Source organism: Orbicella faveolata, unplaced genomic scaffold, assembly GCF_042242905.1.
Source record: "Orbicella faveolata isolate gen_17 unplaced genomic scaffold, um_ofav_v1 contig_13, whole genome shotgun sequence".
Taxonomy (NCBI): domain Eukaryota; kingdom Metazoa; phylum Cnidaria; class Anthozoa; order Scleractinia; family Merulinidae; genus Orbicella; species Orbicella faveolata.
In genome coordinates this window covers 13,900,493-13,913,095 of record NW_028301540.1, presented here as the reverse complement: position 1 = coordinate 13,913,095, position 12,603 = coordinate 13,900,493, and the positions used below count along the sequence as shown (strand labels likewise).

The window sequence follows — 12,603 nt, the reverse complement described above, 5'->3', positions numbered from 1 at the left end:
CCCTGAACCAGCAAAGCGACCAATTAGTTTGCCCAAGTGTGTATAGACGACAGATTACGTCAAATTGCTATTTAAATGTTTGTCAAAGTGGGCAAAGCCCGCAAATGAACCCAGGGGCCCGTTTCTCGAAAGTCCCGTAAAGTTCTCGCACGCGGAAAGACATCTCAAACCTTATGAACACAGAGCTGGATTATTCGCATATTCTTAATATCAACAGAGGTTCTCTTCATAGGAGAAGTTACAGGCCAATACACTTCTCCTTTTTTAGAGGCTGATGAACCAAAATGGCTTTATGGACCCGAAGTTTCTGGAGCTTTCGAAAAACGGGCCCCAGGACCGGAAACGATCCCCAGATTGTTCCGTAAATGATCCTCGGACCGGAAATGGTCGTCTGTTTGCAGTAATCACTCTCGTGTCCAAGTGATACGATGATTTGCTCAAAAACGGATTCCTCTGTGAAAATGCCTCTTTACATTGCGTGGCACATTATCATAAGACATCCATGTTATGGTTAATTAACACCTGTGAAAACAAGGTTTTCGCTGACCAGTTCCACGTGACCATGTGGCAGGCTCAGGTTTAGAGCTCATCGTGGTCGTTTTTTTTAAGTTGATCGCTGACCAGGTACTGGGTTTCGATTGGCGCGTTGCTCACTTTTCGTCCGACACATTTCCTCGCACAATCGTCTCTTGGAAAGTCCCCGATATATTGCGAACGTAATTTCTAATTGGGTAGAGTTTGTTAAAATTTCACTCGAGAAAATAGTGAAACCAGACGCTGAACAATTACATGCTCACAACTGATCATTTTTTGAGTTTCTGATCCAAGAAAAACAAATCCTCTTTTTCCTTTATGGTCAATTATTGCAGTCAGGAGCTCCGCTTTTAGGCCTAACTAAATCTATATGGTAAGCGGAAACAGTTCTCAGATTAGTACTTCTTGCTGGGAAAGTACGCCAGCAAATTAAGTGTTACGTAGAATAAGCCGAAAGCATTTCAAACAAATTAATTAAATACAAGCTCACAAAAGCTGAAAGAGCTTTTGGCTGCTGTGCACTTTGTTCTTAACTTGACTGAAAAAAACGTCAGCTAACATTACAAATATTATAAATAGCATCTAAAGAACGAAACCAGTTCTGGAAAGTTGTTTCATTTTGATTGCCATCGTTCATTTCATTTATTTTATGGGTACAAGATAATTCAATGTTCCGTGCCGTCTTTACGTGAAAAGGGGATCAACAGTGTATCATTAATTTTCAATACAGTAACGCAATATAGTTCAAAATTATTATTCAAGTCACTAAGATTAATTTTCCAGGGAAAGTAAACAAAAGTATCATTTTTTTACGTTTGGCTAACTTGGTAAAACGGGCGAAATTTCAATTATGGATCTTGTAGAACGAAAATTTGGTATAAGGCAGGCAAATCAGGCTAGACCTGGAGGAAGATTGAAGAATAAGTGCAAAACAGAACGGGATTGCGGGAATTTTCCGTGGACCTGTGTTCCACAAGGAGTGGAAGAGAATACGAAGAAGTCAAATAAAGATCAAACTGTCATTTGCAACGGCTATTAAAAATTAAAGAAAGGATTAAAGGCACGGAACAAACTTATCACAGAAAACAAACGAAAAAAAAATATTTTAACAATTTTCTTGCTGCTTTTATTACTGATTGAAATCACTATATTTCAAATTGAAGTAAACAAACCTACTTAATTAAGTTCCACACGAAAATTCCACATAAATGTCGACGGCTATTAAAAAGAAAGGATGAAAGCACTTGCACATCACACAAACCAAACGACGGAAAAAAATATCCGTTACAGTAACGGTTTTAGTGTTGCTAAGCAAATAATCCTACTTAAGTTGCACACGAAAATACTTCTTTTAATTGAGTATTTTCCCTTGGGCAAAATTGATGTCGACGGCTTTTCAAAAATGAAAGGCACAGAACAGTTGAGGATTTATAAAAAGTTGAGGACTTATGAAATGTTACTAATCTTCTCCTTAAAACCAAAATAAATCTACACCACATAAAAACTATCGGAAGTTGTCAAAAAAAAAAAAAAAAGACCAAAGGCGCCGAAATTACTTTTAAGAAATGCTGCTAAGCCACTTCCTTCGTGCACCATACATATAAATTCTGCACCACATTTATAAAATCTGCAAAATCGTTTGTACACGGTTGTCATTTTTCATATATATCTTCATATATCTTCATACATCTTCCTCTTCTCGTCATGTCCGTGTTAAATCTTACAAACGTTTCTCGACCCTCAACAAATATCACCATGAATTGCGACGCTAAAGATGTCGCAGTCGAGGTTAGTTATATTATCACCATCATCTTTAACGGCATCACATGTCCCTTTACTGTCGTTCTTAACGTGTTGGTGATCATGGCCGTGAAAAAAAAAACAAGACTACAGAGTTACACCAACATCTTGCTCGCTTGCCTGGCGGTAACGGATGTATTAACTGGTCTTCTTGTCCAGCCAACCTTTATTATCTGGAGAACATCCCAGCTACTCGGTGGAATAAACAATGACATTGTCCGTGATCTTCACGTGTTTTTTATAGGGGTAGTTACTCTTTCGTCGGCGCTCCATTTGATGTTAGTCACTTGTGAGAGGCTAATAGCCATCAAATATACCTTAGTGTATTCGTATCTCGTTACAGCACAGAACATTAAGGTGGCAGTAACAGCGTTGTGGTTTCTTACTTTATGTTGTGCAATTTTTTGACGGACATTTGTCAGTAAGTTATTTCAAGGGTTGCCACTGAAAATTGGCAACGTGATAACATCCATTGTGATATTTTCCTGCATGGTTTTCATGGCGACATCTTACGCGATTTTATACCACGAAACAGTTCATCAGCAAAAGAAAATCAAAACTCAGCAACTACCCCAAGAAGAGGTGGAAAGATTTGCCAAAGAAAGAAAAACGCTTAGGACAATTTTTTACGTGGTGGGCACTGTTTTGTTATGCTTTTCGCCTGTGGCCGCTTTAACAATTTTGTGGCATATTCCAGAACTGGACCTTGCTTATCCTCTACTATGGATCACTACGTTTTTAATGTTGAACTCTCTCCTCAATCCACTGATTTACTGTTGGCGACAGCAAGAAATGAGACAGTTTGTGTTTCGAATGACCTCTCCAGCTGTAGGTGCTGTAAACTGATGCATGGTTATTCAAATTTGACTAAAGGAATGGATAACGTCGCCGCAGAAATCGATACAGTTTAATTCAATGTGCGTGTGTAATTTCCTTCTCCAAAAAAATTAATTGTCGTAACAAATGTTCTTGGCTAAGGCTACTCTCCTTTAAAATAATTCTAGCAGCTCTCGCTTGTAACCGCTCTGTATGTATTATACCTCGAAGGTGCTCAGTTGTTCCAAACAAAATCGCAACAGTAATCTAACTTAGGAAGTATCATAGCGGTAAAGATGCCATCAGCTGCGTGGACCATGAGACCGTTTCTTACCCTACTTAACAAGCCAAGCTGACTAGATACCTTAATCGGGTGACATCTTCCTTAAGAGTGCCTGCCCGTAAAAATCAGACAAATTCTTAGTTTCGCGGCAAGGGTCGAAAATTCAATTTCGCTCATATTTTTATGGTAGATAGGCTAGGGCATGACAAAAACTACTGGATAGTTTTTTTGGCAAAATATCCTTTTATTTCAAAGAAATATGCAAATTACCAAATTCCGTTAAAATCGTCATTTGACGCACCATTAATTTTCACCATGTGCGAAACCTTCAAATGGACCAAGTTTCTGGTGGTTGAATTGCAGAAGGATGGTCTACAGATTCCTGTAAAAATTTCTTTGGGCAAATGATTGTGAGCGACGCGAGAGCTTTTCAAAGTCCGTCAAAAATGCAAATATTTGACCATCCGTCGTCAAATTTCAATTTACGGGTTAGACGTATATTTTAGCATGCGCCACATGACTTGACCTATGTTAAGTTGAAATAGACACAGAGCTGATAATTTCGAAATTTTCTAACCTCATTTGCCGTAAAAGGCAGGTCCAAAGCCGATTTGACGTGTTTCTCTCACCATTCGTCGCACATAAAGCAGAAGTTTGCTTTTGTTTACATAACGTCCGATGTACATCGCCAACTGTCAACTTATTTGACGGTCGAATACCATGAATCTGTGACCCTCGTTCGACGCATATGATCACCACTGCATCTAAGTCAAAAACGGCTAAGTCATTCGTAGATAGTTGCTTGCTTTGCACTACACCAAAATATTACGTTTGATCATCATGGTTTGATGGCTTGAATCCCTGCTTGCAGCGGTTCCTTGTTCGTCACGCAAATCTGTCATCCCATTTTAGGGGGTAGGGGTAGGACAATTTCTATCCTAATACGTAAGGCTCCGTAAGGCTTGGAATCACTGGGAGCACACAATCGTGTTGAGTAGGAAGAGATTAAATTAAGAAATGAAAAGAATGAGTAATTTACCATTGCCCCTGTTGTTATCTTTTACTCGACCACCGCCACCTACATGCCCCTGCGTAATACTGTAACGCTAAACTCATACCTAGGTCTTTTCGCGCTATGCAATTATTTTTGGTCTACATGTAATACAGTGGGCTACCCTCGGGGAAATGGGTGGCGACCGCTTAATGGGGCTAGCCGCTTATATAGAGGTTGTTGTACCTTGAATATTTAATTTTTCACTATCGGGCTATAAATTTCTTGGTGAACATGGAGTCAATTCAATACAATCATGATAGACGTGTGTTGAATTATCACTCGTCATGCACCTTCAATTTCAGACTCTTATCTGCCATCGCCCTTTCCAAAACAAAGTTCTTAAATTTTGGGTGGCCGCTTAATATGGGTAAAGACAATAATGAAACCCTTATCGGAATGACCAAATGATGGGGTGTTTTATTTACAATATTTTACCGACGATAATTTTGGACTGTATTGACAACAGTCCTCTATTTTCTGTTACATCCCAATGCCTCGCCACTGAGCAAACAAAACACGCCAAATAAAATGGCATGGCCAGGGCTATTTACTCACGTAATTACTAATTAAATTTAGTTTGTTTTTCTCTAGAATTAGACACGTTGTGATTTCCTATTTTTATTTCGGCTAGTTCTTGCTTCATTAATCTATAATTTTTTTATGACGATTTTCTTAAAATTCTAGTGAGTACAGGCACTAGCTTTATCAGCTGTTGTCTGAAACATCAGAACGTACAACAAACGTGATTTGGACCGAGGCCACGTACGCTATAGAATATGACTATATAAATATACACATATATTATTATATATATGAAAAAACAGATGAACAATGATTAAATTGCGTCACTTATCCTGAGAGTACTCTATACAAACTAGATCAAAATGTGCAGCGTATGCCGTGACAGCATTGCGTGACGAACAATAACGGCTGTAAGATTGTGCTGTGCCGACACGCTTATCAGCAATGGTCAGCAATCGATCAAACGCAATATTTTGGCGCAGCGCAAAGCAAGCAACTATCTATAAATGACTTAACCGTTTTAGACTTAGATGCAGTGATGTTCATATGCGTAGAAAGATGGTCACAGATTCATAGTATTCGACCAATAATAGGTTGACAGTAGGCGATGTACATCGGACGTTAACCTTGTGTAAACAAAAGCAAACATCTGCTTTATGTGCGACGAATGGTGAGAGATCGACTAGAAACACGTCAAATCGGCTTTGGACCTGTCTTTTACAGCAAATAAGGTTAGAAAATTTCGAAATTATCAGCTCTGTGTCTACTTCAGCTTAACATAGGTCAAGTCATGTGGCGCATGCTAAAATATACGTCTAACCCGTAAATTGAAATTTGACGACGGATGGTCAAATATTTGCATTTTTGACGGACTTTGAAAAGCTCTCGCGTCGCTCACAATCATTTGCCCAAAGAAATTTTTACAGGAATCTGTAGACCATCCTTCTGCGATTCAACCACCAGAAGCTTGATCTATTTGAAGGTTTCGCACATGGTGAAAATTAATTATATTCACGAAGTACTTTAAAGTGAATGAAATACATGTCTTCGAAATTTAATTATTTTGCACCCAAAAAGATAACGCAACATTCCCTAAAATCAACCCAGTACACATTTAAGCACTGCACAAAAATATTTGAGTGTTCTAAAGACGGAAGAATAATGTGGTTTTGCATGCGAGGCTCTCAGACTTGTTTAATAAAATGGTGCGTCAAATGACGATTTTAACGGAATTTGATAATTTGCATATTTCTTTAAAATAAAAGGATATTTTGCCAAAAAAACTATCCAGTAGTTTTTGTCATGCCCTAGCCTATCTACCATAAAAATATGAGCGAAATCGAATTTTCGACCCTTGCCGAGTTATTTTCCATTTTTATGGACAGGGACTCTTAAAAGATAGAGAGTGATCTAGGTAGACAACTAAATACTTATAAGAAGGCCTACAGTTAAGAACTTGATCTCCTGAGTAAACACCGCTAAGATTGGCAGAGTTAATTTGATTGCGTTTCATAGCAGTTCCAAAGATCCCGTATTCAGTTTTCTTAGAGCTAATAAACAGTTCGTTAAACTAACGTCTAACGTCGATATTCAGGCGAAAACTAACGTTGCCATTTTTCAAGTTCTCTTTGTTTTCTTCGTAGCGCTTCTTGTTTCGAATTTCTCTGTTCTGAATATCGAACATTTTGAGGAAATTGTAATCAATTGTAAAGCAATTGTTCAATTTGCATTTTGTTTTCACGATCATAACGCTCATAAATCTGAATACATTTTGAAAATCCCACCAAAATCACCTCTTACGAGAATTGCTTTCGTTCTCGGCATGTTCAGATAAATGGAAACATAACTTGTTGATCGCAGGCTTTCTCGTAACGGACGAAGAGAATTCATCGTTTTCGTTCGGATCTTACAACCCTAGGGTTAATAAAAGTCTGTTTTTCTCTGTATTTTCATTATTTACCATGTTTTATTGTACGTAAATGACGCCGTTGTTTTTAGTACAAAAAAAGCTATATCTTCCCGATTTCTACTGTTATGCGACCGTTACTTCGGCTTTCCACTATCATAGAAAAAAGTCAACAAAGGGCTTCAAAGATGGCGTGCGCTTGCCTTTTAATAGGCTCGCTCCGTGTTCATGTTGCCGCAAATTATACTTTTATTGGTCTGATGCGTATCATTATTTAATTTTATTTTTTATTTATTATTTTCTTTACAGTAAGTGATTTCAAAATGGATTTAATAAATAACTGGAATAATGCGATTAGGCGTAATCAAATTTCAGCGAAAAGTGTTTCGCTCTCAAGAAAGTCGGGACACATCTTTGACCGAGGAACTTAGAATAAGATCATCAATGACAATTGACACTTTTCCGTTTTTCCTTTATTGCACTAAGAAGAAGAGAGAGTGATAGACTTCTCTTAATCTATTCGCTTCCTTTGACAACACGACTTTCCTGGGCTGTTTTTTTTTACTTAACGTCTATTTTTCGCTGCTGAACTATTATCTAAAACACAGCTCGTTTGACGATCCATGAGAGCACGTCTATCTGGTCAGACGGTGAAACCTCTTCAATAAAGATCCTTGAAGTCGAAAAAAAACAGTGACACTTGGTCCTGATTTTAATTAGCTTGGCGGGCCGGGAATTATCATTTTCATCAACAAGTACTCAGCGACAACTAATCGCGAGGGGCTAGCTGACTGTAACGACTCTCTTTAAGATTGCAGCGAGCAAAAGAGCTGTTCTGTTAGTTTGAGGGTAACACAAGCAGGAAATTCAAAATTATTAACCGGTAACCGGTAACCGGTAACCAGATTCTAGTTGGTGGTATCCGACCCCTAAGATTAACAAAACGTCGGGAAAACCTAGGAACTAGCGTTTTATTTTCAAAATGGCGGCGATTTAGATTTCACGTTTTCGTCCTTTCTTATGTCCTTTAAGAAAGAAGTAACAAGTTAACAGTTAAAAGCGGTAAGTATTTCAGCACCTTGAATGTTAAAGACCCGAAACAATGGCCAATACTCAAGAGCAAAACCTGAAACTTAAGAGCATGTCCACCAGAGGACCAGGCAGAGGTGATACATGCCATCTCACCGATTTCAGTGAAACTTGGTCAGATTGAAGGGCATACCCAATAACTCAAAAAGCCAAAACGGTTTCAAAATTGCAATTTTCCGGGGGGAGTTACACCACCCCCCTACTTTTTTCACATAAATTTCTTTAAATACTACACTAAATGAGGGTAAAAGTAGGGGGCTCTTAAACCTGAGCAATTCATCCAATTCAATTGTGGCTGTACATGAGTGTAGATTAGTCCTACATGAGTTATGTACGGGAGTTTCATGTAATTTGATTGATTACCTGTCAATCAATGTAAGCTAATAACTACCCATGTAAAATGGCATAGCAAAGTATGGTGATTTTGAGGCCAAATATCTCCTGTGGCCAAGTCCCTCCCAAAGAGATATCTATACCAAGTTTCAGTTCCACCTTTGGTCTGTACGAATTATCAAAAAAATTTTTGGGACCTGCCATTTTTTGTTCGCAGATCGAGCTCAAACCCTGCACATCTTGCACAAGATTTTAGTTTAATGACTGACATCGTAAAAGTTCCTGCATAAACCGCACCCGTAGATTAGCCATAACCCCAAGATGGAAGCTCAAATATTGAAAAGCAACGTAAAGACAATAAAGTTTGAAGATCCAGTGAAGTTCTAATCGGTATAAAAACAAAGACAACCAAGTGCGGTTTCAGAACACTGATACAGCGGCTGTTGCGAGCCTTCAAATGCATTTAAAAGTCTTTAGAAAACAAATTTTCACTTGTTATACCTTCTCGTCTTCCTAATTCACTCTTCTTAAACTTGAGATTATCTCTTGATAACATTATCGCTTCGCCGGAACACTCCATGACATTAAACTTCGTACACCATATCGAAACGATACGAATTAGTGCTTAGTAGCCAAGCTTTGAAATGTGGAGAGGAGTCTGGGCATCACAACGCGTAATAGAGGGGCTACGACAAAACACTGACCCCTGGTCAACTGACCCCCTACTTAACCCCCTTACCGACCCCCTCAAAAATTCACTGGAAACAATAATTAAAGAAAAATATACATTAAGGCCGACTTACCCAAGGAAAAAATTATTTTTCAATACCGCACAGTGTTATTACGCATACATAACGTGTATGAGCCGAGCGATAATTTTCACGTGCGTTATATTGTTTGCAGGTTCACTGAGAGACAAAGACAACCAAGTGCGGTTTCAGAACACTGATACAGCGGCTGTTGCGAGCCTTCAAATGCATTTAAAAGTCTTTAGAAAACAAATTTTCACTTGTTATACCTTCTCGTCTTCCTAATTCACTCTTCTTAAACTTGAGATTATCTCTTGATAACATTATCGCTTCGCCGGAACACTCCATGACATTAAACTTCGTACACCATATCGAAACGATACGAATTAGTGCTTAGTAGCCAAGCTTTGAAATGTGGAGAGGAGTCTGGGCATCACAACACACAAGAGGACACCTATTTACTTTAGAGGGATACTACGTACCATCAAGATCTTTGAACGACTACAGCAGGAGAAAAACTTCACACAGACGAGTAGTTGGATAATCCAATGGATAAATGTTGCTGTAAAAGTGATAGCAGTCGCAGCTAAACTAGAAGAACTAATAATGATAATTATTTACAATGCTAATAACTTTATCAAAAAGGATCAACAGTGCATTATAATTCTCAAATATTAAATATTTTAACGCTAATTGGGCATATACTCATCTCTTCTGCAGTTAATGAGCTGTGTAACCAAAGGCATGTATTCCTCATCTGCCTCTTCAAAACTCTCCTTTCAAAAATCGACTCGAAAATCTCTTGGAACCGTATCTACGTATAAAATACTCTTGTGTTACCATAACAAACTAATAGATAACTGAGTACACATGTGTAATAACTCACCTGATGGTTCTTCCGGTGGTAACAAGAATCGCACGTGCGCTTGTGGATCAACAATGGTGCTGTCAGACTTCTCCATGGGTAGGTCTGCTGAACTTTGTTCCTCTCTCTGCTCCTGGGGCGGTGAAGCATTTGCTACGAATTTCATGGCAGCTTGATGTTTCCCACGACAAATTCTACAAATACCTGTGTTCATAGAATATGACATCATTTATTTGTAAGGCCAGATTTTCTCCGCTTTCTCGAACACCGACTGGTAATCGAGCTTATAATTCTTGAAAACAAATCAAGGTAGGAATTCGTACTATAGCTGGATTCGAAGATAAAGAGACAAAGCAGTTTACCTGCTCCAACGGGGACAACAACATTCCATTTACTCTTGATTTCCTTTGACATTCGCAGGTTAACACCCCTCTCCCTCTTACCCTTACGATTTCCATGGAGTGGATGCTGACATCTTATCAAGGCCTTGAACTTGACGCCTAACTAATCCCGGTGTTTTGGACAAATTGTGAAGTCACGGCCGCCTTCATCAAACAACCCCACGCGTGCAAGAATTAGTTCTTTCTCAGAAGAGACACTTGTTTGGGATACAGAGATTTGTCGAAGATGAGCACTTATATCTCTAGCAAGAGCTCAGAGGAAGAAGCTCGTTTCCTTGGGATGAAATATCGCAGTGAGAGTCACAGTGCGAGGCAAAGGAACAGGAAAGATTAGACATTGTTTTCACAACGTAAAGGTCACGAAGAAAATGACTTTGTTGTGCGAAGGTCCCACTTACAATCGCAGACAAAGTTGTTTACTTTTCAGTGTAGACGTAATCATTTGGCGCACGAAACATCACAGTTCATGTTTCGCTGAAGTTTTTAAACAATAAGTTCAAGAACAATTTCACAAAAATATATTTAATAATAGTCGTTAAGAAATGCTGTTAAAAAGAAAAAGGAAAGGTACTTTGAAATAAACAAGGCGAGGAAGTGTTTTATTTAAGCTGAAAATGGACAGTAACTATGAATGTCCGTAATTTTCTGTCTCGGCTTATTGCAGTAATAGTTTTCTGAATTTTTTTCAGGGAATGTCGGGTTAATTTCTTTTTTCCAAGTTCAGGGTCATGAAATTGTTCTTGAACTTACTATTCAAAAACCTCGGTGAAACATGAACTGGGATATTTCGTGACGCCAGATAATTATCTTTGCGCCAAAAAGTAAACAAAGCAAGAAACCTCGGCGCATCAGTGAAAATGTTTACAGTAGGAATAGTCATTTATTTCCCCCTTTCAACAATTTTTTTGCCCGTCAGAAACGCAAATGTTTTGGGGAAATGCTAACATTTTTTTTCGTTTTATGCTGTGATGTTCTCAAGTCTCTCAGTGAACCTGCAAACAATATAACGCACGTGAAAATTATCGCTCGGCTCATACACGTTATGTATGCGTAATAACACTGTGCGGTATTGAAAAATAATTTTTTCCTTGGGTAAGTCGGCCTTAATGTATATTTTTCTTTAATTATTGTTTCCAGTGAATTTTTGAGGGGGTCGGTAAGGGGGTTAAGTAGGGGGTCAGTTGACCAGGGGTCAGTGTTTTGTCGTAGCCCCTCTATTACGCGTTGTGATGCCCAGACTCCTCTCCACATTTCAAAGCTTGGCTACTAAGCACTAATTCGTATCGTTTCGATATGGTGTACGAAGTTTAATGTCATGGAGTGTTCCGGCGAAGCGATAATGTTATCAAGAGATAATCTCAAGTTTAAGAAGAGTGAATTAGGAAGACGAGAAGGTATAACAAGTGAAAATTTGTTATCTAAAGACTTTTAAATGCATTTGAAGGCTCGCAACAGCCGCTGTATCAGTGTTCTGAAACCGCACTTGGTTGTCTTTGTTTTTATACCGATTAGAACTTCACTGGATCTTCAAACTTTATTGTCTTTACGTTGCTTTTCAATATTTGAGCTTCCATCTTGGGGTTATGGCTAATCTACGGGTGCGGTTTATGCAGGAACTTTTACGATGTCAGTCATTAAACTAAAATCTTGTGCAAGATGTGCAGGGTTTGAGCTCGATCTGCGAACAAAAAATGGCAGGTCCCAAAAATTTTTTTGATAATTCGTACAGACCAAAGGTGGAACTGAACCGTGGTATAGATATCTCTTTGGGAGGGACTTGGCCACAGGAGATATTTGGCCTCAAAATCACCATACTTTGCTATGCCATTTTACATGGGTAGTTATTAGCTTACATTGATTGACAGGTAATCAATCAAATTACATGAAACTCCCGTACATAACTCATGTAGGACTAATCTACGCTCATGTATAGCTACAATTGAATTGGATGAATTGCTCAGGTTTAAGAGCCCCCTACTTTTACCCCCATTTAGTGTAGTATTTAAAGAAATTGATGTGAAAAAAGTAGGGGGGTGGTGTAACTCCCCCCGGAATATTGCAATTTTGAAACCGTTTTGGCTTTTTGAGTTATTGGGTATGCCCTTCAATCTGGCCAAGTTTCACTGAAATCGGTGAGATGGCATGTATCACCTCTGCCTGGTCCTCTGGTGGACATGCTCTTAAGACTATAAAATCCTATCCACTGAAAACTTAAGATGAAGAGCGAGGCAATCGTAAGGGAAGAGGGTTG

The 12,603-nt window shown here is 38.7% G+C and overlaps 2 pseudogenes; one reads left to right on the top strand and one right to left on the bottom strand.

Moving 5' to 3' along the window:
- The first annotated feature begins 1,285 nt into the window (after positions 1–1,285).
- On the top strand, positions 1,286–3,281 carry LOC110067262 (adenosine receptor A2a-like; annotated as a pseudogene).
- A 5,992-nt stretch (positions 3,282–9,273) lies between these two features.
- LOC149115121 (uncharacterized) lies at positions 9,274–12,378 on the bottom strand (annotated as a pseudogene).
- Positions 12,379–12,603: the final 225 nt, after the last annotated feature.